The sequence below is a fragment of the Schistocerca americana genome, chromosome 5 (genome assembly GCF_021461395.2).
Source record: "Schistocerca americana isolate TAMUIC-IGC-003095 chromosome 5, iqSchAmer2.1, whole genome shotgun sequence".
NCBI lineage: Eukaryota > Metazoa > Arthropoda > Insecta > Orthoptera > Acrididae > Schistocerca > Schistocerca americana.
The window spans coordinates 80,129,404-80,135,731 of record NC_060123.1 but is presented as its reverse complement, the minus strand read 5'-3'; the positions used below and the strand labels follow the sequence as shown (position 1 = coordinate 80,135,731).

General features: G+C 44.4%; 1 non-coding gene across 1 annotated transcript; it reads right to left on the bottom strand.

Moving 5' to 3' along the window:
* Nucleotides 1-2,425: 2,425 nt before the first annotated feature.
* Trnat-agu lies at nt 2,426-2,500 on the bottom strand. The gene has a single exon. It is a non-coding gene; the product is annotated as a tRNA-Thr (tRNA).
* Nucleotides 2,501-6,328: the final 3,828 nt, after the last annotated feature.

Here is a 6,328-nt window from a genome sequence, read left to right as displayed (position 1 = left end):
TACGATTATTGAGGATTTATTCAACCGCTCGTACAGACAACACAACAACACTTTGTCAGGAAGTAAGTGTAACAACATTTGGGGTCTCTGACGGTGTCAGCAAGCTGAAACAGACGACCCAGACACGAAGTGTTCCGTACGGTGTCGACTTTTAACGGTCAGTACTTGGGAGCTGCAGACCAACTTAACACGCCCTCACCACGACTAGTCTACTGAATGGTTCTAACACACTAATTTATGTAGGCTGCCAATGAGTAATGAGATCGGTACATAGGCAGTCCGAGCAGTCGCCTCATAGTGTTAGTATCGGCTCTTGAACAATAAAGTTTGACGATCGCTGCCCTAAACCATTCGATGCCGATGTACTGATGGTGTCACCAACATTGCAGAGTTACTAGCCTCAAGAAACGACCAAAGCATGACGTCATTAACAAAACGAAATGTACCATCAAAACGAAAGCCGACAAACTGACTGGGCCTCCACAGAAAATAGGTTTTGGGGCAGGGGCTGGACACAGACAGCTGAAATTTAGCAAATTCTCAACGAATAGAAGAAATAAAACTATATATAGACTAACAAAATGTTCTGATACAAAAACAAGTAACAAATGAATGAAAACAATTCAAAAAAATATACAAATAATTTTATATCAATAGCCATTTCAGCTAAACTTTCATAGGTTTCTCTTGCATGGATCGCCATCCTCAGTGAAGTCATAAATGCCAAGAAAAGAACATGATCCCAGGTATATCTCAGAGTGTTCCGGAGCCGAACGCCACCAGGACCTGAGCGGGGTAGCCGAGCGGTCTGTGGGCGTCTTGTCACGGTCCGCGCGGCTTCCCCCGTCGGAGGTTCGAGTCCTCCCCAGGGAATGTGTGTGTGTGTGTGTGTGTGTGTGTGTGTGTGTGTGTGTGTGTGTGTCGTCATTAGCGTAAGTTAAAGTTAGATTAAGTAGTGTGTAGGCTTGTTGTTGTTGTTGTTGTTGTTGTTGTTGTGGGCTTCAGTCCTGAGACTGGTTTGATGCAGCTCTCTATGCTACTCTATCCTGTGCAAGCTCCTTCATCTCCCAGTACCTACTGCAACCTACATCCTTCTGAATCTGCTTAGTGTATTCATCTCTTGGTCTCCCTCTACGATTTCTACCCTCCACGCTGCCCTCCGATGCTAAATTTGTGATCCCTTGATCCGCAAAACATGTCCTCTTCTTTTTGTCAAGTTGTGCCACAAACTCCTCTTCTCCCCAATTCTATTCAGTACCTCCTCGTTAGTTATGTGATGTACCCATCTAATCTTCAGCATTCTTCTGCAGCACCACATTTCGAAAGCTTCTATTCTCTTCTTGTCCAAACTATTTATCGTCGATGTTTCACTTCCATGCATAGCTACACTCCATACAAATACTTTCAGAAACGACTTCCTGACACTTAAACCTATACTCGATGTTAACAAATTTCTCTACTTCAAAAACGCTTTCTTTGCCATTGCCAGTCTACATTTTATATCCTCTCTACTTCGACCATCATCAGTTATTTTACTCCCTAAATAGCAAAACTCCTTGACTACTTTAAGTGTCTCATTTCCTAATCTAATTCCCTCAGCATCACCCGATTTAATTTGACTACATTCCATTATCCTCGTTTTACTTTTGTTGATGATCATCTTATACCCTCCTTTCCATACACTGTCCATTCCGTTCAACTACTCTTCCAAGTCCTTTGCTGTCTCTGACAGAATTACAGTGTCATCGGCGAACCTCAAAGTTTTTATTTCTTCTCCATGAATTTTAATACCTACTCCGAATTTTTCTTTTGTTTCCTTTACTGCTTGCTCAATATACAGATTGAATAACATCGGGGAGAGGCTACAACCCTGTCTTACTCCCTTCACAACCACTGCTTCCCTTTCATGCCCCTCGACTCTTATAACTGCTTAGGGAACGATAACCTCTGCAGTTTGGTCCCATAAGACCTTACCAGAAATTTCCATTTACCACCGGGACCGTGACCAGGAACCGTAAGAACAATAGCTGTACAGAAGGTGTACACCCCATTGCAGGCCTTCCCAAAACTATCACACCCTTCAAACCAAATGCCAATCAACCACGAGAACCAAACGATATATTGTAAAAATAAAAGGCGCGAAAAAGACCTTCAACGAAGGTACGAGATAAATCGCGATATTTGCTACACGTCTACACGTTCGGCTAGTACTGAGGCATATCTCTACGGAACGATGGAAGGTGGAACGACGCCTTGAATCTAACCAGACGCCAGACAGATATAACAAGTAGTCGTAAGGTAGCGTAAGTCATCCTCGAAGCTACTGTTTTCATCCTGCAGTCGCTATGAATGAAGAATCAAAGGGATTTAAGATACTAGGTGCTAGTGGGCATTGATTTATATCAACGGGGAAAATTTGAAAATTTGTGCAGGATTGGGATTCGAACCCATGTCTCCTGCTTACTAGGCAGGTGCGCTGATCACTACGCCATCCGAACACAGTGGTCAAGACATCTGCACGGACTACCCTAGCACGTCTGCCGTCACACTCAAAGTCTCAACTTACCCACACACTACTAATGTAGTGCCCCTTCTCCATTATCCTCATCACTCGCGGCATTTCTCAGGTTCAGGTAAGAGTTCGAGCTTTGTGCGCATCTACACTCACGGGATCATTGGCCGTTCCCTCTTTAACTATATATATCGAATAGTCCATCGCAGCAAGTCGCTCGTACCGATCCAGTTCCACTTGCCCTTTCTCACTCACCATTTCATCCAGATCATCGTCATTTTGTGTTTGTGTCTCTCTGTGTCCTGTTTCATAGCCGCAGTCTCCTCTGCTCTGTCCTACTACTACTACTGCCTCCTCTCTCTGTCGCTGTCTCCCCCTTGCTCTCTGCTACTGCTACATTCATTGCTTCCCCTTGCTACTCTGTCTTCTCACTGTCATTATATCACTCTTCCTCGTTGTCACTGCCATACAGTGTGCCTCTCATTACACTTGCTTCCCACATACTTTCATTTTCTTCTTTTTGTTCCTCTCCTACTTTCACTCACTCCTTTCTTGGCTCTATTCTTTTATTATCAGCTTTGACCCACTGCCGCTGTGTCTCTATGCGTCACACTTACATTGTCTCCTGCGCTCTTTGTATACCACAACCAGTACACAGGGTGTTCAGAAAAGGAGTGTCGAACACTTTGAGAGATGGTAGTACTCATCGAAACAAGAAAAATATGTCCAATAAACATGGGTCCGAAAATGCATACATTCTCCCATAAACAAATGTTTGCAGGAGGTGTTCAATGTGTCGTACCTTCTCCCCTCCTCCTCCTCATCTCCCCGCCATCCCTCCCCCCCTCTCCACTCCGACCAATCCAGCGGTCCTGAAATATCTGCGTTAGGTTTTCGCCCCGCATTTTGACGAAAGTGTAATGGTGTGCCTTCGTGCATGAGCTACAGTTGTATTGGTTCAAATGGCTCTGAGCACTATGGGACTTAACTGCTGAGGTCATCAGTCCCCTAGTACTTAGAACTACGTAAACCCACTAACCTAAGGGCATCACATACATCCATATATATATATATATGTATGGTGTCTGTTCTTTCGGTTGGTGTGCATCTCCACTGATGGAATCATTGACCGTCTTCGCGTTAATCATACACACTGAAGCGCCAAAGAAACTGGTATACGCTTGAGTATTTAAATACAGAGACCTATAAATATGCAGAATACGGCGCTGGGGTCGGCAACACCTATATACGACAACAAGTGTCTGCCGCGGTTACTGCCGCTACAATGGCACGTAATGAAGATTTAAGTGACTTTGAAAGTGGTGTCAGTCAGCGCACGAGTGATGGGGCACAGCATCTCCGAGGTAGCGATGAATTGTGGATTTTCCCGTACGACAATTTGACGAGTGGCCGTGAATATTAGGAATCAGATAAAACATCAAATCTCCGACATCGCTGCGGCCGAAAAAAGATGCTGCAAGACCGGAACCAACGACGACTGAAGAGAATCGTTCAACGTAACAGAAATGCAACCCTTCCACAAATTGCTGCAGACTTGAATGCTGGGAAATCAACAGGTGTCAGCGTGCGAACCATACAACGAAGCATAATCGATACGGGCTTTTGGAGCCGAAGACCCACTAGTGTACCCTTGATGACTGGACGACACAAAGCTTTACGCCTCGCATGGTCCCGCCAGCACCGACATTGGACTGTTGATGATTTCAAACATGTTGCCTATTAGGACGAGTCTCTTTTCAAATTGTATCGAGCAGATGAACGTGTCCGGAATGGAGACAACCTCATGAATCCATGGATCCTGAATGTCGGCAGGGGACTCTTCAAGCTGGTGGAGCCTCTGTAATAATAAGGAGCTAGTGCAGTTAGAGTGATATGCGACCCCTGATACGTCTAGATATGACTGACAGGCGACACGTACGTAAGCATCCCGTCTGATCAGCTGAATCCATTCATGCTCATTGTGCATGCCGACACACTTGGGCAATTCCAGCAGGACACTGCGCCACCCAACACCTCCAGAATTGCTACAGAGTGGCTCCAGGAACACTCTTCTGAGTTTAAACAATTCCGCTGGCCACCAGACTCCTCGGACATGAACATTACTGAGCATATCTGCGATGCCTTGCAACGTGCTGTCCAGAAGAGATATTCACACCCTCGCACTCTTACGGATATATGAACAACTGCGTGCTCGCTGAGGCCCTACATGGTATTAGGCAGGAGTACCAGTTTCTTTGGCCCTTCAGTGTACACGTAATTCTGACGGATGGCAAACACGACAGGCAGGGCAGTTTGTTCCGAATTGGAGGCATCCTGCCGCACAAAATCAGTTTGTAAGTAACCAGGAACAAGGTAACTCAAAGGACAAGACATTCACTTAATGCTCCGTAATCAGGGTCAACGAGCAAGAATAGTGGAGGTCACAGATGATAGCCGACCTGGTCCATCTATTCATTTAAACTAGAACCGACTGCACCTTGCCTTCCGGTAATGGTCTTGGATTGCAGCGAAGTCACGTCGTCATAAGACACACATGTTAAGGTACAAGGACGGCAATGACACTGTGCCGCGTGCGTGACGGAAAACCCAAATATGTAGTACAAACTGCAGCCGATTTAAGGATAGACTACATTTCACTTACCGTGGTAATCGATACTGAAACCTCTACGAGTGTGTTGAGTTACGTATTTTATAAAGACTGAAGTCAGCTATAGACAATACAGTCTTTTCCAGTCCAAAGATGTAGAGTAGGTGGTGCTATTGACGCCAAATCTCAGATTTGGAACAATCTGGTAAGGTGGAGCCGTTAATGGGAAATGGAGCCATTAAATTCACTGATGAAGCATTTATCATTGCCTCGTATTAAGAGTTGGGATTTTATCAGCGAGAGGAACGGAATAAACGACCTCTCGTCTGGTACTTGTACATGGGATAATTTAGGTGAATGGTACTGGAATTGACTGCTGCTGAGGAGGTCCCGTAATGCTCAAAAGTATCCGAACGACCTGAATTGTATTTCGCCTGATTCGCATGCAACCCACATAACGCAGCTGTCTAGCAGGTCCTCTAATCGCTCCTTGGTACAGTCGTTAGACTACTGTAAATGGTTACAACAAGTCACCACTATAAAACTCTGCTCTGTATCGCAATAACTCAAGATGTAAAGTAATACCACGACACTAAAAATATCAAGGAACACCTTATCACAGATAAGACTGTCCTTAAGGCTTGTACGCTCACGTTTATTGGAATAAATGACATACCTGAAATGTTACCACTCTCATTATTACGTCAGATAGGTAATGCCCGTAGTAAGTTCGTCGTATTCATGATTTCCTCTTCAAAGCAACATACCGTACTCGTTATTTAACACAAAATGACATTAAAAATTTAAGTTATTCACGAGCGGCTAGTTGAGAATATGTATGAACTTCAAATGACGCGACGAGCCCCCTCGTTCTGCATATGGATTCAAACCCAGGTCATGCAGACTGAGATTTCGTGACTGACGGAAACTAAGAGTCATTCCTGATTAGGCATACAGAGAGTGATATACCTCGATTTTAGACAGTATCAGTTAGCAAATATCAACTTTAAATTGCATAAATTAAACATTTTTAACGGACGCAAATTCCTACCCAGCATCTATCGTCCCTGTTAACGAACTACGAGAGATGTTAAATATTGGTTCTTCACAAGTAACTTACTTTAAATTCCGTGAGGTCAAGCTCTGTGTTGGACAGGGATTCGAACCCAGAACCTCATCGGATTGTTATCGAAGCACAATCAACTGTG